This window comes from Maniola hyperantus, chromosome 2, assembly GCF_902806685.2.
Source record: "Maniola hyperantus chromosome 2, iAphHyp1.2, whole genome shotgun sequence".
Taxonomy (NCBI): Eukaryota; Metazoa; Arthropoda; class Insecta; order Lepidoptera; family Nymphalidae; genus Maniola; species Maniola hyperantus.
This window is the reverse complement of record NC_048537.1, coordinates 2,052,772-2,079,539: the sequence shown is the minus strand read 5'-3', so window position 1 is coordinate 2,079,539 and position 26,768 is coordinate 2,052,772. Positions and strand designations below refer to the sequence as shown.

General features: G+C 39.3%; 1 protein-coding gene, 1 long non-coding RNA gene and 1 other non-coding gene across 3 annotated transcripts in view; all 3 read left to right on the top strand.

The window, feature by feature from the left end:
- MED27 (mediator complex subunit 27) overlaps positions 1–26,768 on the top strand; it is a 419,936-nt gene that overhangs the window by 240,166 nt on the left and 153,002 nt on the right. The window lies entirely within an intron of this gene.
- Positions 20,157–20,236, top strand: TRNAL-UAG (transfer RNA leucine (anticodon UAG)). The gene has a single exon. It is a non-coding gene; the product is annotated as a tRNA-Leu (tRNA).
- On the top strand, positions 23,614–25,110 carry LOC138404303 (uncharacterized). Its single transcript, XR_011238305.1, has 3 exons — positions 23,614–23,832; positions 24,158–24,354; positions 24,786–25,110. It is a non-coding gene; the product is annotated as an uncharacterized lncRNA (long non-coding RNA).

The window sequence follows — 26,768 nt, the reverse complement described above, 5'->3', positions numbered from 1 at the left end:
TAACCTCAGGATCTTTTTAAAAAAAATACTGTACATCATCATCATCAACCGATAAACTTTCACTGCTGGACATAAGTCTCTTGTAGGGACTTCCACACGCCACGGTCTTGCGCCGCCTGAATCTAGCGGCTCCCTGCGACTCGTCTGATGTCGTCTGTCCCCCTAGTGGGGGGTCTTCCAACGCTTCCGTCTGCCGGTGCGAGGTCGTCATTCTAGCACCTTGGGACCCCAACGCCTTTCGGTTGTACGAACTATGTGCCGTGCCCATTGCCACTTCAGCTTCGCAACCCGTTGATCTATGTCAGTTACTCTAGGTCTCCTACGAATCTCCTGTACAAAAGTGTACAATAAAAAATGCACGTTTGACATTCATTAATAAGTCGGCAGCTAGACGGTTACTCATTCATTTGAACCACAACTAGACACTACGAGGGTAACAAAAGGCCTCATGGGATATTCAGACCTTTGTTCTGGAGTGCGAACACTTCTTTACACTAACCGTTTGTATTATGCTAGCGCTTAATGAAAAATGTTCACGGTTTTATGCGTGGTTAATTTATCTAGGCGTAGTGTACTTTTTTTTCGTTTCTTCTAATTGTGGCAGGGGTAGTGAGAGAAAGAGAAAGGTGATTAGTGAGTAGAGTAATTTTTTATTAGGTCCTCTCTACTGTTTGATTCTTCATATACGTAACTTTAGCAGTAATTATTTCTTAAACGGACTTCAGACAATGGAGAGGTTCTCAATTATTCGACGCTTAGGTATTTTTTCATAGTCAAAGTCAAAGTCAAATGATTTATTCAAAATAGGTACCTAATAAATTACTCTTTTTGTTGATAGTCAGATGTTGGATTTGTAAGATATAGTGCTGATAATTTTATTACGCAAACTTAAAACTAAAGCTACGAGACATAGACAACATAATTGCATTCCGGGAGCTAAAATGAGCTAAGCTAGCCTAGCATTTACTCGAAAGTCGCGGGCATCACCTAGTACCTACTTAATATTTATAATATTTGTATGAATATCGTCTCTACCTATAAAATAGAATTCCTCATAATATTCTCTACATAAAGCTTAATATTAAATCTTTTTAGACTTAAAGAGTATTTTTATTATTCATTTTGAAAAGAAAAAAACAACTCATCCGCTAATTTATATCCAACGAGGCAAGCAATTCACGCAATTGAATCTTAGGTACAGAAAAGGTTGTTTTTCTTTATCATAGTCTCATAAAAAACCGGTCAAGTGCGAGTCGAACTCGCTACTCGTACTATCGCTCAAGAAATTACATTTTTTTTGTGATATAACCACATAGTCGCGGTTTTCGGATCAACCCGTTTACTTATCATATTGTATTGTTTTGGTTTTGGTGTACAATAAAGAATATTTTACTTTTACTTTTACTTTACTTTTATTTAGTTTTACTTTTAATTTTACTTTTACTTTTACTTTTACTTTTACTTTTACTTTTACTTTTACGTTTACTTTTTTACTTTTACTTTTACTTTTACTTTACTTTATCATTACCAACCGATATACATCCACTGTAGGATATAGGTCTTTTGTAGGGACTTCCACACGCCAAGGTCTCGCCGCGCCGCCTTGATCCCTGCGACTTGTCTGAATTGATGTCGTCTGTCCGCCTACTGGGTATTAATTATTGCTACTTGACAAATTTCTTATTTCTAGGTCAACGGGAAGTGCCTTATAGGTTTTGATTCCCTTGACGGGTCTTGACAAACAAGACATACAAACTAAGAAGTCCTATAAAGGTTCCTTTTTTCTCTGCTGATACGGAACCTTAAAAATAAGAATTATAATATTGTTACCTCTATTCTTTTGGATGCTTAAGTAAATAGAATAAAAAACTTTCTGTGTACCTAAACTGATTTAATATGAGAAAAAAATTACCTTTGTTTTTAGCCTATACTTTTTTGTTTTTAAAAGCTTTTTATAAACCTAATAAAAAGCCTTGTTCGTATGTTGTCATTCCACCGATTAAAATGGTAACTGTTTTCGGCTACATCCAATCATCCAATTGAGTTGTTTGGCAGACACGTGTGGTTTGGACCCTGTTGCGGATGGCAATATTTTAACATCCGCGGATGCGTATTAGAAGTTTCGGATGGCAATATTTTAACATCCGCGGATGCGTATTAGAAGTTGCGGATGGCAATATTTAAACATGGTGTTCGATTCTTAGCAAATTTTTAATTCTATTTTCTTTCATTATAGTATAAATATTGTTTAATAGTGAGTAGTTGACACGTCCGTTACTTATATATATAACTGCTTTTGTATACACTTTTTTTTGTAGAGTGACTAGTTTTATAATTCATGGCTTGTATTACTCAGTTATTATTGACATAATCTGTTTTGTGTGTCCAATAAATAAATATAAAAAACATCAGCGGACGTGGATGCGGATGTCTGAATTAATGCGAATGTTCCGCATTTGTAGATGCGGATGAAAATATCCGTAACACCCCTGTTGGATACCATTGTGCACTTTTTGATTGGTCAGTTAGCGAAGAAGCATATCAACTAGCACACAGGCGCGAGGTACGCGCCAATCTGGCCCCGTATTAATTGACGCGGATGTCTGAATTACTTAATAAAAAATCCGCATTTGCAAATGTGGATGCAAATATCCGTAAGACCCCTGGATTATTATTATAGACTTCGTCCGCGTAGATTTCGGTTTTTAAATCCCACGGGAACTCTTTGATTTTTGTGATAAAAATTTGCCTATGTCCGTTATGAACTATATGATTTATAATATCGTCAATCGTATAGCCCACGCTTATCTAGTGGCATTAGCAAGGCGATTGGTGGTGTATAGCGCGACCTCGCGTGTCTGCGCAGTGTTTATCACTCGCCAGATAACAGCGCTGCATTGTTCCGTGAACCAGGTCAGATCGTACCTTCTGCTCGGAAAGCCGATAACTTACTGCAGTATCATTTTAAGTAATTATTAAGTACTAGCTGATAGCTGATGCCCGCGAATTCATCCGCGTGGAGTTAGGTTTTTAAAAATCCCGTGGAAACTCTTTGATTTTCCGGGATAAAAAGTAGCCTATGTCCGTTATTAATATACGTTATGAATTATATGATTTATATTGTCAGTCGTATAGGCCACGCTTATCTAGTGGCATTAGCAAGACGATTGGTGGTGTATAGCGCGGCCTCGCGTGTCTGCGCCGTGTTTATCACTCGCCAGATAACAGCGCTGCATTGTTCCGTGAACCAGGTCAGATCGTACCTTATGCTCGGAAAGCCGATAACTTACTGCAGTGTCATTTTAAAAAAAACAATAGCTAAGTATAATACTTACCTAATTCTACAGCTGGACAAAGACCTCTTTTCTTGTTATTAAACGGAGCATGGAAATACAAAAATATTTGTTGAAAATGTCAACGCTGCGCTCACTGCGCTCGTGTCTCTACACTCGTTTGGACCCCACATCGTGGAAGATTTTTATTTATTTAGATACAAGCTGTTGGCCCTTATCTGCGATCTCACCTGGTGTTAAGTGGTGATGCAGACTAAGATGGAAGCGGGCTAACCTGGAAGGGGTATGGCAGTTTTTATTTAACCCTTGCCCCTTTGGTTTCTTGTCCAGCGTATGCTGTGTATGGTGTCTTGCGTGTGGCTCCACTCGTGGTTGGTAGTAGGGCCCCAGGAATCGAATACCATAAGAATTTGCAAACTTCAACTACTAGGCACATCAAAGAAATCATCCAACTTACATTCTATTTCCTGCTCCGCTACATTAAATAACTCGGTTTTAAAATGAGCAACATTTTTAGTGCAAACTTATAACTTTCCAGAAAATATTTGCAGTTGGAGATTCCCAGAGCAAGCTTCCTTGTAGTAGGGGTGCCCAAGATGCTAAATAGGGATTTACTCGAGCGTCGTGGGGACCTATTGAATTGTGAAGATTAGGTCCTAAAAAGAAAAAAGGTTGTAATATGATGTAACCCCTTTCACTGGTAGGGAGAGTGCGTACAGGTTTTCAAAAATGTAAAAAAAAATACTCGAGCGCTTTAGATATCAATAGTAGGTATATAATGCACCCCACGTGTTTTTTTTTATCGCAAAAATATTAACCTGCTGGTTTGCATGGTGGGGGTGTTAGTACGAAGGTGTAGAAGGGGGCGCTTCATCTTAGGCAGCATTATCACTTTCCACCAGGTCTAATTACAGCCAAACGCGAGTCTGTAAATTAAAAAAAAAGATAATATAGCCCAAAAATATTTATCGAGCGCGTCAGATATTGAATAGGGATGTTAAGTAAATCCTCAAGTAGCTCCTATTCAAAAAACTGACGATTTGGACGCAACCAAAAGTCATAGCCGATTTTTGAATCTCTGTGACTCTCCCATTTCTTTAGTTCACGCTCAAATTGTCAGATCAATGAAATGCACACATTTCTGCATCTAATTAACTTACCTTGTCTTAATCTGACGCGCTCGAGTAAATCCCAAAATCCCCTCTTGGGCTCCCCTACCATTGAAATGCTTCATGATGCCTTGAGAGCGAGTGAATCGCTATGGTAATTTATGGAATAAGATATAAAGTCGTTACTTCTACTTCTAGGTTTTCTAGCGCATAAATATTAAAATGTTTTAAATAATATAAGGTCTGCTTTTTGAGCGTATATTATTCATACATAACTGACCATCTGGTCGGTGGCGTAACTAGACCGTACAGGCCGCAGTACGATGCGGTGCGGTGCGGTTCGCTGCGGTGTAGTGCGGTGCGGTTCGCTGCGGTGCGGTTTTTCGGCCATTTTAGTGATGTCATCGCTAGACTGTAGTTTCGCTTCATATCTAGCTGATGGTATATTTTTACTTAAATATACGTCAAATGACGTCAAAATGACGTCATTTCGATGTTAATGAGACATGGTTCCAGCGCAATAGCAATTTGTGGGACTTATAACGTACAAACAGATATTATATCTGTACAAAAAAATATACCGAAATAATGCAAAGATAACAACGCACCCTCGTGTATGGGAACCTAAACAAACGGTTGGATGGCGCCACCTGTCGCTTATTGCGCTATGAGGTTCACTCTTCAAATAAGCTTATTTGTATGCAAATATAACATTTTAGGTCATACTGGGCCCTGTCATAGCCGGAGAGAGATCGGACGTAGGATCAACGGCTTTCCGTTGTAGCTGAAGGGTTGAAGAATTATGAACCAGCTACATACTATAATGTTGTACGGTTTTATTATACACTATACAATTGTTATGTTATTTACAATAAAGACTGGCTCGCGAGCCTTATATAATACAATGGTAGAAGATGTTGACGTGAAGAGCGGATGATAGGGAATGAATGTTGTTGTGAGGCAACTGCGAAGTTTTCTTAATAGCTGCCAGCCAAGTAACGGTAGAGGTTGCACCTCTACACCGTACTCTCCGGGGCACGGAGGTGTGACACCGCGAACTTCCCTCCGAACATAATTTTAATGTATATAACGGATACATACCACGATTAATTTTTATTTTTATTTGTCGATATTTCAACCCAATTGCACGGGTCGTGAAACGACGGGACTGCGGTGCTGCGAAAGATGAAGTTCGAGCTGTCAAGGGCAGTAGCGAACTACCGTCTTTCTTGTTCTTTTCGCTAGAACTTCACGAGCTGTCCGGCCTTAGAGTTATATCTACAACTTTATACGAAGCCCCACACACCATATGACCCTTTCGTACAGCAGAGCCACGATAGCCTTATTCGAAAAGCTACATCGTCAAAGGCCTTAGTGTTATATCTACAACTTTATATGAAGCCCCACACACCATACGACCCTTTCGTACATCAGAACCATTCGGTAAACCACTGCCTCTTTGGAACATCGATTCAATGGATTATTTACATTCAAGTCGCGCCCGTTCAATATTCTGAATAATTTTCTTATAACCCCTACAACAAAGTTCAGTTTGCACCACGGTAATTAAGACAAAGCAATTTGAACTTTAGTAGAGTTTGAATATGTAATAAATTTGCGTGTGAGATAGGGTATTTTGGGTGACAGTTTAGTGGATAGTGAAGTGTCAGAACTAGTCACTCGTGCTTAGAAATTTAAATGAAGGCCACCTTAGCAGACGCTTGCATTACTTAATAATGCCAAGTTAATACAGATTTTAACTCAATTCTGACGGATTGGAGCGCGACCCGTCCTCATGCAATTATTTTTAAATTTGTAGTATGCAGGTACATTATATTACAGACTTTTTATCGCACCAAAACTACTACTTTTATCTGCAAAAAAATTGACTTCAGGGGTTGGATAAATGTAGTTTTGAACGAATGACAGCTGCAATGTCACGATCGCAATCACCTCTGATTGGTTCGCTCGGCAACGCTCGCTCACTATTGGCTACAATGCATTGTTGCAACAAGAATAGCACAAATTCATCCAATCACAACAATTGAGATTGTAATAATGATTGATGCAGGTTTTACGAAATCGACCTACTGATTTAATGGAGTTATAGGTTGAAAAGCATTCTGTACATTATATGTAGATCGAGGTTAAGTACTTACCAAAGACGAAACAAACAAAATAAACGTTTGAATTTTTAGGAAATTACTTTCATGTAACCACCCAAGAATAAAATAATTGAAGAATTGCTTTTTATTGTACCTAATAAAATTCACGACTTACGAACTTTACCAAAAAGCTCTTTGAAGATTTAGCAAAAAAGTATTTGTTTGTAAAAAGTTAAAGCAAATATCCGGATGAAGGGTCCAATTAGCTAAATACTCAATAACATTGAGTGGCCTCATAAAGCAAAAAGGTCTGCAGGGTTCTAATTCTAAAAGGAAAAAAGTCTTATGTAGTCTCTGTATTTTATTATCACTCATTCTTTTAATCAATCAATATAAATCATAGTATCATTCAATCAATCTACCTACATGATAATACATATTATCGAATTAGAAAGAAAGAAAGAAAGAAAGAAAACTAGTTTATTCATCTTGTGCCTAAGGTACAAACATACTTAAAATTAATGGTTAAAGTAGGTAGTTAGTAATAAAAAAATCCTCAATAATTAATCTAAATATATAAAAGGAAAAGGTGACTGACTGACTGACTGACTGACTGACTGATCTATCAACGCACAGCTCAAACTACTGGACGGATCGGGCTGAAATTTGGCATGCAGATAGCTATTATGACGTAGGCATCCGCTAAGAAAGGATTTTTGAAAATTCAACCCTTAAGGGGGGGAAATAGGGGTTTGAAATTTGTGTAGTCCACGCGGACGAAGTCGCGAGCATAAGCTAGTTTAATTTAAAATGAAAAAAAAAAAATTACGTTATGTTGGTTCTCCTACAGACCTCCTCCTCTCTAGATTTGATCACCTAGGGGTCATAATAATAGATAATTTATGGGTAGTTAGTTAGTACCTACCTATTTTTAATATGCTAAAACTAATGTTTGTGGCGGTAATGTTTTAGATAGCTTTGGCTGTTTACTCTAACACCCGAAGCTGTCTGAAACTGCATCGAATAGGTTGTCATTAATAATTCAAGCTGCGGTCGGCCACGAGTCATCTTCCAAATTGGGTTGGCCGGCTCTCGAAATGGGGCTTAGACTGTAATTTTGATTTACGTTCGGCTCCTTTGATACTGGGGGGTGCGACTGAAAAATTGCTGTATTTTGAACTGACTTTTGAAAGTAGTTTCGTTGGCTTTTTACACGACTACTCAATAAAAAGGGGGTAAAGTTTTCAGGGTTTATTTATATATGTCTGTTTATGAGTTTCCTTATTCCACGATAACTTCTTAATGCCTGAACAGATTTGGGTGAATGGAATATCGTTAGAATACTTACATCATCCCAAGTGACACTGGCTGTAATTTTTTTGAAAAAAATCAATTTAAGAAGTGTATATGTGTCTTTATATAAAAAGGTAACATGTTTTATTTTAGAACTTTTTAAACTATTTATTGTTGTTATGACAGGTTGTTTTTACTATAGGTAAGTTATGAGAAGAGAAATAATTGTAAGTTGTAATTATTAAAGAAGGGAGAAAAGTATTACCTACTTTTCTCTCTTGTTTAATTGTTGTAAAAGGAAAAAAAGAAGAGAAGTGTTGTATAAGAGGGAGACATTTATTTTTTAAGCGAACAGCATTGTAAATAAAAGAATTACATACTTTGACAACGAATTCGCGACATGAATGTAACGGGGTCGAGGCCAACTGTTCGTAGCTCGTAAAATATTAATTTTAATAACTCTTTTGTCAACGCTACGCCGCGCCTCGGCTGGCTTTAATTATTAAAACGCTAATTTAGTCTTAGCCTCCAAACTTGTATGAATATTCCGAAGAGGTCGCTCTCCGAGTTTTAGTTACTATAAGTTTAAACTAGAGACTTAGTTGCGGTCGTAATAATATGAGGAGCTTCAAGTAATTTGTTGCTTTGTATAGTTTTAAGAGCCCCTGGGGTGGTCTGAGAGCAGGGGCACACGATGCGTTGCGGCGGGTGCGGCGCTGGAGCGGTGTGGCTGCGTCGTCTTACATAGAAATATCTGCCGCACCGGACTTGCAACCACCGAGACGAGGCGGGGAGGGGCGATCATGCGTTGCGACGTCTTTTTGCATGGGCATCGAAATTGTTTCACAATACAATTCAATTAGGCAGAAGCAATTTCGACGAGGAAGCCAACAGAAGAATTCGACTAGGTTGGGCAGCTTTTGGGAAATTGAGTCAAGTCTTATCATCGTCTATTCCTCAGTGCCACAAGACGAAAGTCTTTAACCAGTGTGTTCTTCCCGTCCTCACCTATGGTGCTGAAACGTGGACGTGGACACTAACAAACGGCCTTGTCCACAAATTCAAAGTCGCTCAGCGAGCTATGGAGAGGGCTATGTTAGGAGTTTCCTTGAGGGACAATATCAGAAATGAGGAGATCCGCAGGAGAACCAAGGTCACTGACATAGCCCAAACTATTAGCAAGCTGAAGTGGCAGTGGGCAGGTCATGCCTGTCGTAGAGGCGATGGCCGTTGGAGCCGGAAAGTCCTTGAGTGGAGACCGCGTTTAAGTAAGCGTAGTGTGGGACGCCCTCCAGCACGATGGACCGACGATATAAAGAGGCTGGCGGGAAGTGGCTGGATGAGGAAGGCTGAGGACCGGGTATGGTGGCGCTCTTTAGGGAAGGCCTATGTCAAATCGGAAAATCAAAGAGTTCCCACGGGATTCCACGCGGATCAGCTCGTTTATAAGAAGGGTACTGATACTGGTAGATAAAGCCGTATGGACGTGGTTATAACCGAACAAGCTGGCGTTGTGCTAAACTAACTGAAATGAAGTGAATTCCCCGGAGCTTAATTATCAGTTTGGAGCGGAAAATTGTGTCTCATTTCATTGACGAGGGACGCCGGGCGACGAGTACCTGGAACAGCAAGTCTAAGAGTAGACATACAAAGAAAGAAAGAAAGAAAAAAAGAAAATCGGTTTATTCATCTTGTGCATTACATATTAACAAACTTATAAAAATCGTTAGTATATGTAGTAATTAGTAATGAAATTCTTAATGATTACTTAAAATGAGTTCTTCCACCCACTTGGCACAAGATAAAATGGCCCTAGCTCAGCATTAATACTGTAGGTTTTTAAAAATAAAACCTGAGCGCTGGTATTCTGCGTTCGTAGGCATCTAGTATGAAAACGTCTACGGGTAGCCGTTCGTACGGGTTCTATTCTAGACCATGAATATATTATATCCGTAGTCGGCATTTTTAAGTAATAAGTCGATTATGATGACGATTTTGACCCAGTGGGCTGGCACTTTGGCAAAGAAAATATTTCTGTCTTCTTTTCTTTAAGGGGAGTTGCCACATTGCTATTTGCCAGAGGACGTCTGGCTTGGGAGATAATAGTCAACACTCGTGAGTCATCCACTCAACATAATGACAGACAGACTCTCTGTGAGATAAACTACGAAACTCGTATACCAAACTTCAGACATAGCTAAAGCATAGCTACTATTATGTATTATGTTGTATACAGAGTGCAGTAACCAGAATGCTGGCAAAATAAAGGCAGCTGTGAGTACTGATGATTACTGATATGATACCACAAAAGAAACGCGAAAAATAAATAAAAAAATCTTATAATTTTGTAAAAGTTTATGATATATTGAAAGTAAAACATCTGACTGACGCCAAAGGTCAACGAACGTTACGTAAGTAGGCCACTCGGAGTCAATGGTGCGTCGTAGGTGGGGTATTGACCCGAATTCTGCACGTTGAAAAATACTAAATCACTAAAACTAAAAATTGAGGCAAATGGTTATTGGTATTGGATTGTGTTTAGGTAGTATAACAATAACGCTAAGTTTTTGCTAGTGTTCTGTTTACACCCTGTATGTAACGTGTGTGTTTGAGTTTTGCCAACCACTTTGCCACAGCAGCAGAACTAGAGTGAGGAAACTCTTTAATCTAAGGAAGAAAGTTTCGGAAAAATAAAAACCGACTTCAATAGAAGTCGGTTTTTATTTTTAGCAAGATACCTATGTCCAGCAGTAGACGTCTATCGGTTGTTGATGATGATGATGATGATGACAAGTTAGCCCTTGACTGTGATCTTACCTGGTGGTAAGTGATGGTGCTAATTAAACCATACCCCTTATCGGTTTCTACACGACATCGTACCGGAACGCTTGTTCTCTCGCTTGTATCTACTCATAAATAGCTTACCGGCAGGTCGAGATGGCAAACGTGGTATGAGGCGGGGGGGGGGGGACACCCCGCACACCCACAGTCCCACACATCACCCTCGCTATTCCGTACCTAGCGCGGGGGTTGTGTGGGTGCGCGGAGCGTTCCCACCCCAATAGTCATCTCAACCTTATTAGACTTATAGATTAAAATAATGTACATATCAAAATATTTTTTTAAGAAACAAGATTTTCAAATCAATAAGTCAAACATAGGGCTCAGGGGAGTTGAAGTCGGCGCTATAAGATATAGACAAGCGGATTTTACGAGTATCCGTGTGAAGGGGAATTATTTATCAGCCTCAAACTCGATACAGCTCGCGATACTTCCAGCTTGGACTTGACTTTAGAGCAAGGAGAAGTTTAGCTAGCGTGGATGGTAAAACTTTGATGCTTTCACGATGTTTAAGAAGATTGGCGCGTAACAAACATACAAAAACCGGCCAAGTGCGAGTCAGACTCGCGCATCGAGAGTTCCGTACTACAGTCGTATTTGTTCGACATTATGCACGATAAATCAAAAACTATGATTCATAAAAATAAATAAAAATCAGTTTTAGAATCCACAGGTAAAGCCTTTTCATATGATAGCCCACTTGATATAGTTATCTTACTTCGAAAATTGAAAATAGTAATTATTAGTTCATGACCACAATTTAATTTTTTTGTGTGATATAAGCAAAAATTCGTGGTTTTTAGATTTTTCCCCGAATGTCTTCTGTAAGACCTACCTACCTACCACATTTCATGATTCTAGGTCAACAGGAAGTACCCTGTAGGTTTCTTGACAGACCGACAGACAGACAGACAGACAACAAAGTGATCCTATAAGGGTTCCGTTTTTCCTTTTGAGGTACGGAATCCTAAAAAACATACAGTCGAATTGAGAACCTCCTCTTTTTTTGGAGGGGGTTAAAACTAGTCATAAAATAAACTTTATTAAAGCACTCGTACGCTTTATTTAACAAAGTTAGGTATGTATAACCGCATAAGCGAGCTCTCAAAGGAAGCTCATATCTTCTCCGCATTTATGAGACGTAATATCAAAGCGCAAGAATCCTTATAAAGGTAAAATGGCGGATTAACATTTAAGATAACGTAGGAACCGTTCGCCTTTTTTCTCTTTCCCCTGAATTGAACGAGCCACGTATGCCGGAATATCGGAAAACGTCTATTTTCTTCTCTCTTCATTGATCTTTAATATCCATAATCGGTTCGAAAGTTTTCTAGTGATGCACGATTTTATACTCGCTTTAAAACCAGATCATGCCCGGATTTTATTATAGGTAGTACTAGATTATGTCTGCGACTTCCGGTTTTAAAAAGATCCCATGGGAACTCTTGATTTCCTGGGATGAAATAAAATAAAAATGTTTTTTATTCGAATAAACTTTTACAAGTACTTTCGAATAGTCGGATGCATCTACCACTGGTTCGGAATGCCTTTCGTACCGAGAAGAACCAGCAAGAAACTCGGCGGTTGCTCTATTCAAATATTTGATATAGGTACAAGATTATGCCATGTATAAAATAGTATTTGCAGTCTTGTGCGTTGCTGGAACGAGCTGCAGGTCAAATCCACGCTCTTTTATCATTTCGATAATCTTCAATTGTGTAATATGCTTTTTTCAGGAGCATATTTTTAATAGATTTTTTAAACTTGTGCAAAGGTAAGTCTCAGGCTAAGGTAAGTAAGTAAGGTAAAGAAAGGGTCTATAATTGGTCCAAAATAGTTTGCGGGATTTTATTATAAAAGGTTATACCCATACCCACAAATGACTTTTGGACTTTCCTGAGGCGGAAGGCAGGAGCTGCAAGCTTATTTCTGTTTCTAGTTAGCCTATTGTGTAGATCACCAATTTTCTTGTAACTAAGAAAAGTAGCTTTTGCAAAACTCCGAGATGTTAATTATTTCCCTATCAAATTAGCGTTTCGGTACGATGTTGCGTACTGAACCGCTGAATAAATTAAAATATATCAGCTTTAACGATGAAGGAAAACACCGTGAGGAAACCTGAATGATTTTTTTTCGCGTCTTTTTAGGTTTCCGTACCTCAAAAGGAAAAACGGAACCCTTATAGGATCACTTTGTTGTCTGTCTGTCTGTCCGTCTATCTGTCAAGAAACCTACAGGGTACTTCCCGTTGACCTAGAATCATGAAATTTGGCAGGTAGGCAGATCTTAGAGCTGACATTTGGGTAAAAATCTGAAAACCGTGAATTTAGGGTTAGATCACACAAAAAAAATTAAATTGTGGTCATGAACTAATAATTAGTATTTTCAACTTTCGAAGTGAGTGACTATGTCAAGTGGGGTATCATATGAAAGGTCTTCACCTGTACATTCTAAAACAGATTTTTATTTATTTTTATGCATCATAGTTTTTGAATTATCGTGTAAAATGTCGAAAAAATACGACTGTTCAGTACGGAACCCTCATGGCGCAAGCTTGATTCGCACTTGGCCGATTTTTTTATAATATCATAGCAATGATCGTCAGTACTATCACCAGTCTTCGTTTTTGCCAGCGTTCTGGTTACACCCTTGTTATCGCATTTCTATTTGGCGCCTTTTGAAATGGAAGTCGCGTGATCTATTGCGAGACAGCCACCTTGAGTCGATTGTATAAATGCGGGTGGTTGATAGTTTTTAAGCTAGTCTCGTTCCGACTCGAGACTCGGCAACCATTAAATGCTTTTTGTGTTTGGGTCGCCATTTTGATTAAGTGGTTGTAATAGTAATTATTGTGCCCTAATCAGATTAATATTGCAGTTAGGTTATTATAAAGAGTAAGCCTCTACGCGTGTGATCCGCGCGCAAGTTTAATAAGAGAGGACATTTGAATAACTAATCCAAAAATAGCTTATAATGCCCTGCTTTTTAACCGACTTCAAAAAAAGGAGGAGGTTCTCAATTCGTCGGAATCTTTTTTTTTTTTTTTATGTATGTTCCCCGATTACTCGATGACGCCAGGACCAATTTTGAAAATTCTTTTTTTGTTTGAAAGGGTATACTTCAAAGTTGGTCCCATTTAAATTTGGTGAAGATCTGATGAACATCTTCGAAGATAGATACTGGAACTCCTCAACGGATAAGAATAAATTGCTCGCGATCAGTGTAATAGCTTAGTAAACAGTAGATTTTTAACCAGTCATAGCATAATTCCATGGGGCTACTAAAAATTGTGAAATAAAATTTTTTTACAAAAAAAAAAAAAAACCGACTTCGATACACAAACACTAAAAATTGAAAAATAATTTAATTTATTACCGAATATATTATGTATACAAGAGTTAATATAGTTCCATAATAATATTTTTTGGGGTCGGTGCCAATGAGGTGGAGTCTCATAAAAATATGAAGTCTAGACGATTCGCGCAGCTAAAGCTAATTGGCACCGGCACCAAAAATTATTATTATGGAACTATATTAACTCTTGTATACATAATATATTCGGTAATAAATTAAATTATTTTTCAATTTTTAGTGTTTGTGTATCGAAGTCGATTTTTATTTTTTTCTGTCTGACTCTTTTATGTTTTATGCCTGCTGTAGCGGGCGCCGCTCACGCGCGCGACTTGCACGCTCAACTCGGTCGCTGAACACATCGACCTGTTCAGCTGCTCACTGGGCGAGTTCATAAGGGCCACAACGTTTTTGTTAAGTTTTAAATAAAGTAGGTTATTTAAGTTTAAGTCAGTTAGTTGTCCATAGTAAAAAGTATGTAATAGGTAATAATTAGATATAAATAATTTAAGTTAACTTAGCTATCGCATTAGGTTAGCCTGTAATGATAGTTTTAAGTTGTCAAATAAATAAATTTAAAAAAAAATGTATATTATCTTTAATTAAATTCATTTCTGGTATGTTTATACCCTTTATTATCAATACGTATATACCTCTCCCTCTTCTACAATTCCATCCAACCCAAGCGAGGGTGAGTTAGCAAGTATGACAAACTATCCGACCATCACTCAACCAGTCCAGTGGTAGATTGCTAGTTTGAATAACGCCATTTGTAACCTGTACAATTTTTTAAAGTAAAAACCTTTCAAAAAGTCGCCATGACACCCGATTGACAAAACCAGTTCCAAACTACTTTCATACATTCAAATTCGTTTCCATATTGCATATTTTCGCGGCGCCAGGGCGTGTCGTTAAAGCCGGGTACACACGGTCAAAATCTAAATATATAAAAGGAAAAGGTGACTGACTGACTGACTGACTGGTCTATCAACGCAAAGCTCAAACTACTGAACGGATCGGGCTGAAATTTGGCATGCAGATAGCTATTATGACGTAGGCATCCACTAAGAAATGATGTTTTAAAATTCAACCCCTAAGGGGGTGAAATAGGCTGTTGAGATTTGTGTAGTCCACGTGGACAAAGTCGCGAGCATAAGCTAGTTAGTAAATAAATCTTTCTATAATATGGTGGGAGTCTTCGGCCGTGGCTAGTCACTATCCTACCGGCAAAGCCGTACCACCAAGCTATTTAGCGTTTCGGAACGATGCCATGTAGAAACCTATAAGACAAAAAGCCACCAAACAAGAGAAGAAGAAGAACCCTATAAGAGGTATGGATTTAAAAAATTAAAACTACCACACCTCTTCTAAGTTAGCCTGTTTGCGCCATTTTAAGCTGCAGGTGTGATCGCAGTCAAGGGCTAACTTACAATAGAATGAAAAGAAAATCTCTCTATATTTTATTATGTACTAAGTAGATGATGCCCACGACTTCGGTCGCATGGGTCTAGGTTTCTGAAATCCCGTGGGAACTCTTTGGTTTTCCGAGATAAAAAATAGCCTACATCCTTCAACGGGATGCCAGCTATCTCTGTACCAAATTTCCTCAAAATCGATTGAATGGTTGGGCCGTGAAATTCTAGCAGACAGACAGACACACTTTCGCATTTATAATATTAGTATGGATATGGATATCATAAATGCGAATTATGTCTGTCTGTCTGCTAGCTTTTCACGGCCCAACGATTCAATTGATTTTGATAAAGGTACAGAATTAGCTTACAATACATCTTGGGGATGAACAAAGCGGGGCGTCCCCACCCCGGTTGCCATCTCAACCTTGCGTACTTATAGGTAGGTCGTTTATAAACAAAATAACTCCCGACAATAGCTCATTACTTTAAACAGCTTTCCAAAAATTATTTTGAGAAAGCCATTAGACACCCCAACCCCCTAATAGTTGAGGCAGCGACTTACACCCCTGACCGAACCGACCCCCTCTATAAAAGACGCCCTAAGCACGTCCTTAACGACCCCGACGATCAAATCATGACCGACAATGCACCCTATCTCGTAGGGCTACACAATTCAACCTCATCACAGCGTCTTCGCCGGCGAAGACGTGGTCCTCGATTTCTAACGTCACCCGGACGTGGACTCACGCCACGGCCTCGGGGGCGTACGGACTAACCAGTAGTCCAACCACTCCACCCATCCCAACGTCATCCTAAGCCGTGGTCCGAGCCTCACAGGAGGCGCCCTTAGGAGGACGTTGCCCCCCGACCTCTCGAATTATTTCTTCGAGCCCTAGGGCTCACCCCCAGGCGGATTCGCGCTCGCCAACCCCCCCGGTGACGCTGTAGCGGCCAGTAGGGCCTACGCAGCATAGTCAATCCGAAACAACACACAAAAAATAAACGAAATGCTACATTATGGCGTTGGACCTCTCAGTGAGTACCCGGCTTTACGGCATGCAATTTTCCTATTTCCGCTGCGATACATCGTACCTTCACAAAATAAATTTTTGACACGAACGCTAGAATTCGGTGGACTGGTAGCTGTTCAATCTTTATTTATGTAGGGGTCTACTGGTGAATTTGACCGTGCAAAGTTTATTAGAGAAAGCTCATGATCAACCCATCTCATCACAGTCTCCTCTCAGAGTGAGAAAGGTTATGCCCATAGTCTACCACGCTGGCCATGTGTGCATTAGCAGACTTCACACATCTCTGAGAATATCATAGAGAAATCTCAGGCATGCAGGTTTTCTCACGATGTTTTCCTTCGCCGTTAAAGCAAGTGATATTTAATTGCTTAAAACGCACATAACTACGAAAAGTTAGAGGTGCGTGCCCGGGATCGAACCACCGACCTCCGGTCAGGAGGTGGACTTCCTAACCACTAGTCTATCACCGACAAAGCTATTGCATTTTAAATATCGGCCTTAAAATACCTATATTTATTTTTGTGAGCAGAGGCCGTCTGAAAGGAATCCCGAATGGGTTCGAAACTAGTCGGGTTTACTTCAACCTTGACTTCAACTAATCACGAGAGTCCAGCTGATACCTAATTAGCTACATCTGCGAGCTAACCACTGCAGTTCTTGCAATTCAACGAGTGCGAGTGAACTTTATTTGTGGTTAGTGGTTACGTCGTATACATGGGCATTGCGTAAGTGTGCGTGCATGTCGGACCAATCAGTCGCGAGTAAACGCTCGCAAACGCACACATTTACTGTACCTTACTTATACCGATACGACTTACACACAATTATGGGCCTCTCGCACTCGTGAAATGCAAAAACCAAAAAATCTACTATCAGATTAATTAAACCTTTCGCCTTCCGTAGCGAATAAAATGATAATGTGGCTAATTCTCTTGTACACAATCTCTAAACTAAACTAAAATTACACGTCTAAATCTATTGCTATCCCTTTCATAATGTTGCTTGCGGAAAAGAATGGCAATAGATTTAGACCTGTTAGTTTAGTTTAGTTTAGAGATTGTGTACAAGAGAATCGGCCCCATTAACTGATCTAACTTTAAATCGACTAACCCAGAATCTATCGCGTGAAACGTGCCCAGGCACACGGTTGCGCTAAACTCGTAGCATAGAGAAATATACACCGTATAAGTTGGAAAGCAATCCGAAGCGCACAAAACTTTTCTAACATAAACTTTGCTGGTTTATCCCATACCAGTGCTAATATGCCAGCGAAATGGATCTCGCAATACTTCCTTTGTAGAGCAAGTTCCCAGGACCGTCAGGAACCAATAGATGGATAGAGTAGTCAGTGGCGTGCACAGGAGTTCAAGCCACGGTATGCATTTAGGTATGAACTTATTTTGCGGCAGGTTAAAATGAAAAATAAGCAATGGCACCGATTCTAAGCACAACCTAATTTTAGAGTATTCGCACCCTCTTCTTACTATTGTAATATGAAAAGGACAGAAGCAGTTTGACATTTCTAAATTTAATTTTTAGATGGTAAAACCCGTGATTTTAGCACGCACTCGCGAACCTACTGTTTAAATTTGTATTGTGCACTAAAATTTAGAGTCTTTAAATGTGAAAGTCATGTTCCGTTCCTTTTTTAGCATTAGTAAAAAGAAAGGGATGCAGATACTCTAAATTTAGTTTAGACAGAGACTAGAGAATCGGGGCCATTGATTAATTACAATGAGGGTAAGCAGTGCGTTTATGCCTCTATGAGCTGCACGCCACTGAGAGTAGTATAGTGGTGTTAGTGTGTACCTACTTTTGACGTACGCATAATCTGCTAGCTTGTGCCAATCGTCTATGACTATGATGACCCTTATTAAAAAAAAAAAAAAAAACTTTATTTCAGACCGTGGTCCATATGGTGTTAGTAAATAGAAGTAATATTTAAAGACTTAAAACTATGTTAGTACGTATAACTTACATGTAATTAAAAATAAAACATTAATTTAAATAATTAATACACACATGTGTATGTACCCAGTGCCGCAATATGCGGCAGTCAGGCTTATATAAATGCGAAAGTGTGTTTGTTTGTTGGTTTGTCCTTCAATCACGTCGCAATGGTGCAATGGATTGACGTGATTTTTTGCATGGGTATAGATAAAGACCTGGATAGTGACATGGGCTACTTTTTATCCCGGAAAATCAAAGAGTTCCCACGGGATTTTTAAAAAACCTAATTCCACGCGAACGAAGTCGCTAGTAATTTAATATAGAAAACGAAAAGTCTGACTGATCTATCAACGCACAGCTCAAGCTACTGGACGGATCGGGCTGAAATTTGGCATGCAGATATGTAGCTATTATAACATAGGCATCCGCTAAGAAAGGATTTTTTGAAAATTCAACACCGGGGGTGAAATAGGGGCTAAAAATTTGTGTAGTCCACGTGGACGTTGTCCGTATATACGTTGGAAAGCAATCCGAAGCGCACAAAACTTTTCTAACATAAACTTTGCTGGTCTATTCTCCCACCAGTGCTAATATGCCAGGGAAATAGATCTCGCAATACTTCCTTTGTAGAGCAAGTTCCCAGGACGGTCAGAAACCAAATGTGCGGGATAGAGAAGTGGTGTTAGATAAGGGTAGCGACACACCTGCTGAACGTTTAGCGCCGATACTTCAGCGACTGAACTATCGGCCGTAGTATTTGGTACACACCAAACGCGCCGAACAGTCGGACGAGGCGGCACCGGGCGTTTAGTTCAGAGCTTTATGCGACGAAAAATTACGTACGGCGGTACGTGGCGTCGTCGTCAACCGATGTCGTGTGTTTTTGCGATGTGCGGTTGCGACGTATTGCATTACCCAGAAAGATGGATTTATGATAGAGGGCTTAGAAGAAGTAGTACACACGCCGAACTTTCGTTCGCTTGCTATGCAAAAGACATTGAATGCGTTCTAGCCGAAGTAATCGCCCAACGGAAGGTAAGTACGGCGCTACGCCTAATGCATCAGAAATTCAGATAAATGAGTCATAGGTAACTTGAAAAACATTGCGAGCGTATTGTACCGAGCTTTCGGCGGCTTTCCGAACCAGTGGTAAATTAAAACTACCTGACTATTCATAAGTACTTGTAAAAAGTTTACATGAATAAAAAAACATTCTATTCTATTCTATTCTATTCTATTCTATTTCGGCAAGTGCTTCACTACACTCTTTGTCTACGCTGAGTTTGTTGTGGGCTCTTTTGGGCCAGACCTGGGCGCGTTTGGAACCCTCGTAGCTTTAGTTTTCAGTTTGCGTAATAATTATCACCACTATATCTTACAAATGTAACACCATACCAGACTATCAATACGAGTAATTTATTACCTATTTTGAATAAATCATTTGACTTTGACTTTGACTTGACTCAGGCTGAGATCTATAGAGCGCACTCTGAATTTGCTTAGACTTAAGACGAAGTTAAAACGTGACAGATGTATGTGTCTCACATAAATCTATCCCGTTTTAACTCAATCTTAAGTCTGAGCAACGTCAAAGCGCGCTCTATAGATCTCAGCTTTAGTGTGTACCTACTTAATATCTGCTAGCTTGGCCAAGCCAATCGTCTATGACTATGATGACAGAATCGTATGTTAGCCGTAATTTGTAATCACTAGATATGAATCACAGCTATGAATGAACTGACAACAATTATGAGCAGTTCTGTCACGAGGCAGCGTGGCCGAGCGGTCTAAGGCGCTGGTTTTAGGCACCAGTCCGAAAGGGCGTGGGTTCGAATCCCACCGCTGTCAGAAACTTTTTACTTTTTAACATTGTACTTTATAAGAACCAACGAGCCTACATTTTCCGTACTAGGTACTCTATCAACGGAAACAAGTTATTACGGAAAATATAGGCTCGTTTGTGATTGGTTAGTCACTCAAAATGGTTAAAGCCCACTGACTTTTTTGTCTTAGTCATTTGTATGGGATAACGTGACAGAGAGAACCCTATATTAACTTCTCTCAGTAAATAGAGTATAATTTAGTTCAATGCATAAACTTCATCCTTCTGAAGGTAGTGTCTATAGTACGAGACAGGTCGAGATGGCAACCGGGGTATGAGACGGAGGGATGCCCCGCACTCTCACGCGTCACCCGCGCTGTCCCGCACCAGGTTAGCGCGGGGGCTGGGTGGGTGTGCGGGGCGTTCGCACCCCGATTGCCATCTCGACCTGTCACGAACTGATTGTGGTCGGATTGCGGCCACCAGTCATCAATTTGTATGCTCAGCAAACAAGTAGTTAGCGCATGCAAATTGGGCGCGTGCATTGACCTGGCATGATGTATTCAAATCCGGGATACGCTGTAGGTATAGTCCGCGACAGGTCGAGATGGCGATCGGGGTATGAGGCGGGGGGACGCCCCGCACACCCCCACGTCACCCGCGCTCGCCCGCACTGGGTTAGCACGAGGGCTGTGCAGGTGGCGGGGCGTTCCCTCCCCGACTGCCATCTCGACCTGTCGCGTCCTTTCACCCGTTCCTAGATTGTAATCAACCAAGTTCAATAGCCAATCTGCATTCATCAGGTCTTGGTGATTAGAGCCAAACTTTGACTGTCTTTAACTCTTGGTGGAAAAAAAACACACTGGCTTTGTGGCCTTAAGAGCTCAACGGTAACAGGAGCGGACTGAAATTGGGTATTTGACTCCAATTTTTTTATTACTTTATTATAAACTAGGATAACGATGTGGCTAATTCCGTTGTACACAATCTCTAAACTAAACTAAAATGACACGTCTAAATCTATTGCTATCCCTTTCATAATGTTGCTTGCCGAAAAGGATAGCACTAGATTTAGACCTGTTAATTTAGTTTAGAGATTGTGTACAAGAGAATCGGCCCAATGACGTAAACTAAAAAAACTAATTAAATCGATCAAATAACAAAAAAGTTATAAGCATTTAAATATTTCTGATTAGACAGAGATAGCGATATAGCATTTTGACGTCACACCTTACTAATGCCACAGTAGCTTCGTGCGGTTTTATACAAATTTTCGTTTCGCGAGGAAGGGATAGAAGACCCTCGCACTCCAAAATTAAAATGCCTGTAACTTTGTAAATCTTTGTTGGATTTATGTTTTTTTCAGCGTACGCCATTATTTTTATCCTAGTTTATAATAAAGTAATAATATTTATCAAATGCAAAAGTAGGAAAATACCCAATTAGAAAGGTCGCGCGGCGGTTCAAACCCATTGAATTATTATTTCAAACCACACTCGTTGCGCTAGGTAGAGTGAATCCCAGGTATTAATCGATCAATCAATCAATGTTTTACATAATATACCTACGTCCTACACTATTCAAGAGTTTGTTATATTATATAAGTAAAATATAAATACCTAATTATATTCAGGTCAAAGCCTCAATAGCTCAACGGGTAAAGGAGTGGACTGTTAACCGAAAGGTCGACGGTTCAAACCCTGCCCGTTGCACTATGCACCTACTCCTAGCACAAGCTTGACGCTTAGTTGGACAGGAAAGGGGAATATTAGTCATTTAACATGGCTAATATTCTTTAAAAAAAAAGATTCCATCTCTTCTTTCTCTGCATCGTACTTCTCATTTCTGAGTGGTCGTGACCCCTTCTATTATTCTCCATATTATACTGTATATTATCTTCAGAACATATCTAATGATACAGGTTTTCTTGAGGAAACGTTTTGCGTGACGTTCCCGCTTAAAACCTCTTAAAGCCAAGTTGGAATATTAAAATATTAAGCGCAAAAAATGTAAGAAAAATTGAGGAAAAAGTCAATTTAGTATAAACGAACGCGTTTTATGATGAAACGGGGCGTTTGGATCGATCCCTCCCTGCTTCTCCCTTAACAGCGAAGCAATATCTTAGCACCTGTCGCTGTCAGAGGACAGAGAGTTTCAAAGCTATTACCTTCATTTTTACGGCTTTAAAGGTTTAAAATTAAAAAGGAGTTCATTCGTTGTACCTACGCTTCAAACAAAATATTATGTACCTACCATTGACTTATATAATATTACTTCGTAAGAACAGGGCCATTGAACAAGCACAAGCAAAATGGCACTGACTCATTGGAACTAAAATGTTTATTTAGCACCAATGCAACTTCAGTGACGTCTGGATTTCAAACGGGTCGTTCATTAGTATCTAAGAGGTGGCGCTGATTTATTTGGTTCCAAAACATATCTTGTCATTTATATCGATGGTACCTACTTAGTTTTTTTTTTTTGAAGAATATTAGCCTTGTTAATTATGACTAATATTCATCATAATTAACAAGCCCTCCAATTAAGCGTAAAGCTTGTGCTAGGAGTGGGTACGACCAAAGCCATGGCGGGCAGCGATGGGTCTCGGAAAGTGGTAGAGTCCTTTTGCGAGGAGATAATGTCGCAGAAGGAGTCGGCGGAGCGCATGAGAGAAGATGATTTCAACTCTCATGCCATCCGTCGTAGGAGGGTCGGGCGAGCCGCCCACGACCGCCGCCTACCCCCTTGAGAAGGACTTTCGGGCAATAGACACGGGTCTATATCTAATAGTCTATCATCCGGAAAGAAACCAGTCCTCGAGTCGGGAGGCGCACCTTCGTGTTCCTGGTGCGCCTCAGACGGTGTGTAGAGACTTTAATGGTCCCCTGAGGTGGGTCCTTAGCAGGCGCCGCTGGCTGGGTTGGGCGAACGTTTGGCCCCGTATCCCAGCCACCAGGCGATGCGTGGAACATCGTGGGGTTTTAGTCGTTAAGAGTCCGATATAACCTCCGTACCTCCCCAGGTGCGGTGGCATCCATGAGGATTTCCCCACGGGAAAAAAAAGGAGTGGGTACGACAATAGTGCAACGGGTGGGGTTTGAACCGCTGACCTTTCGGAATTCAGTCCGCTCCTTAACCATTGAGCTATTGAGGCTCTAAAATTCTAGTTTGAAAATAATATGTACTTAGTTTTGTTCACATTTGAATATTAACTGCTCAAAATAAATGTTGAGTTGTATGCTCTAGAAACAAATATCAATGTCTGTGGTTTTCCAGAATTGGATATTAATTGACTACATCAAAAATAAATTATTTCTCAGTAATTATTAAATGGAGAATCTTCCAAAATACGTAAAATCCACGTCCTCCGTTAGTTTTATGTGTAATAGACATTTTAAATCACGGAACAGAAAAAACAGTGGAAGTGCTAAGTAGGCGTGGCACGCGTGCCACAATTAAGCGTAGTTACGTAAAACTGATCCCAGTCGCGTTCTAACATCGCGTGGAGTTGGTAGTCTCGCGACAAATTCATATTGCCCTAGCAATGTTACTGTTCCGTTTTGGAGTGTAAAAATGATAGTAGGAGAAAAAATCTTAAAAATGGAGGTGTTTCGTATCATCGGTAAGTACGATTTTCATTGTTTTCTATAAAATCTTAATTTATTTCAATTTACTAATATTTAATAGAACGGTTAGTCAAAATCAACCTTAACCAATTAAGATAAAGTTTATTTTGGATTGATTCTATTCCGAAAGTACTTCGCTCCGTGTTCGCTACTCAAGTAGTGATGTGGCCAAGTCGAATATTGAATTTATCGATTGATATCGATACAAGGATATAAATAAATAGTAACGCAATAATTATAATTTATTAATGAGTGAGACGTTGCATTGATCACTAAATAGACATCAGTAGTTCCGCTAACCTTCATTTAAAATATTTTTAGGTTTCCCAAAGATGCAAGCATCAAAGAGAAATGGATAGATGAAACGGGTAGAGTTAATTGGATGCCAACCAAATCAAGCATGATATTATGCTCTGAACATTTTTTTAGAAGTCGATTTTATAATATCAAATAAAGGATATAGATATACGAAACCTACTGCGCTTCCATCAATGAAAATCGTTAAGTTTTTTAATCAAGTAAGTAACCTTGTTTTATTTTATTACTTTCAGTAAGTATTGAAAATACTTGATATTATAATACAAAACAACACCACCTCTTAGTTATGTTTTTGTATGAAGATTGACTGACTAAATAATATCAAATTTAATTCATAAACACACTAATTAATTTTTCTCCTATTCATTTTTATATAGGTACTAGATGATGCCCGCGACTTCGTCCGCGTGGATTTAGGTTTTTAAAAATCCTGTGGGAACTTTTCAACTTTCCGGGATAAAAAGTAGCCTATGTCCTTTCCCGGGATGCAAGCTATCGCTGTACCAAATTTCTTCAAAAACGGTTGAACGGTTGAGCCGTGAAAAGCTAGCAGACAGACAGACAGACAGACACACTTTCGCATTTATAATATTAGTACGGATTTATTCTCAAAATTTAATTTTGGTTTCAGCCACAAAATGATAAATGTGGTCACTCCAGGTTCTTCAAAAAGACAAAGTGATTCGGAGATTCCTGCGTCTAATCACGTTACCGATTTGATGAAGGCAATAGTCGAAAAATATATACATAAATGTTCGCATACACCGTTTATTAAAATTAAAAATAAGACTTTCGAAACGCCAGTTTCTTAACAAATATGTTTTATTTCAAGGGCAATAAATAAAATTTAACTATTTTCATACGTTGCAGTATTTATTGTGCATACTTGTAAAAGGCATGCATACATACCAGCACTTTTATTCAATTTTATAATTACCTTTTTAATTTTATTTTTGCGAATGATAAAATAACGAGTATCTATCGATATCGATAGGTAATTCATTGAGCTACGTGGTGCGGCCTTAGCTGAGGAGGAAAAAAAATCGACCGATCACGCAAATGTCAACCATATGTTTAACGTAATTAAGTTTATAATTGCTACCACTTACAATACCGCCATCTATGGTCAAGTAGCGGAATTAATTGGACAATTGAATCTAGTGTGACGTGAGTGTGACTATAGCTCGTAAATACGTTCTTCCGCTAAAGCAAAATAAATCTTATTTCTAGAACGTCAGGGTTTGTTTCCAAATCTGTGACGTAGGCTAGTTTTGACTAAACTTAAACGACAAATCAAATGATTTGTTTCTTTGTAGTGCAATATATGACTATCGGTATATTTGTATGAGTTTGGCGACAGCGGTTCCTATAGTAATTTTGGTGAATTGCACTTCCACTGTTCTTTCTGTTCCGTGTTTTAAATATTATCGATTAAAGTAAAAAAAGTACGTCATTATGATGTGACGTCACATTCCAGTATTTCATAGAATCTCGCTTACTAAGCGCGCGTTTTGGCGTTATTTAAATACCGTATTCTGTAAAAAAAACATCGATATAAATGACAAGAAATGCCCAAGCAAACAAAATTTTTCACAATTTTGGACCCAAATAAATCAGCGCCACCTCTTAGATACTAATGAACGACCCGTTTGAAATCCAGACGTCACTGAGGTTGCATTGGCGCTAAAGCACCAATGAGTCGGTGCTATTTTGTTTGTTCAATGGCCCTCTCCATACGACATAATGTATAAGTCAATGGTAAAAAATGATTTTTTTCAAAGTTACGTTACGTAAAGTAAAGTGTGCGTTGATAGATCAGTCATGTCAGTCAGTCACCTTTTCTTTTTAAATATTTAGACTAGTGACCTGCATGGTGACAATCTCGTTTACCTCAACTTAATAGGTAGGTACTCTGGTTACTTCTATTCATAATAATTCTGAATTTTGTGGCAGAAGTAAACTTAAATACAAGAACCAAACCAGGCCAGATTTTCCTCAATTTCCCGCTGTCCTGACATTATTGCCCGATGTTACGAATCTAATATGCCGGGAAATATGGACGAAATGCGAATTGTTTCGACTTATTAAATTCTTGCGGTCGAATACTAGGTATATTAATATTATGTACTTACATTCTTGGTAGCGACTAACATTTTTTTTCATACTGATACAAGTTAGCCCTTGACGGCAATCTTACCTGGTGGTAAGTGATGATGGTCTAAGATGGCATCGGGCTAACCAAGAAGGGGTTTGGCAGTTTGTACTAAGCTCATACCCCTTTGGTTTCTACACGGCATCGTACCGGAATGCTAAATCGCTTGACAGCACGGCTTTGCTGGTAGGGTGGTAACTAGCCACGGCCGAAGCCGCTCACAAGGCAGACCAGAAATTTAGAAATTATAAAATTCCAAACCCCTGCCAGGAATCGAACCCGGGACCTCCCACTATTAAGACCACAGCGCTCACCACTGCGCCAGGGAGGTCGTCTAAAGAGATCAATAAAAGGTTTTTATTATTATTATTATTATTATCATGGCTAAAAAAATTTATAAAGTATAACGCGTAAAATTTAACACCTCACGCGCCATTCTAACTTTTTGTGACAAATTTCTTG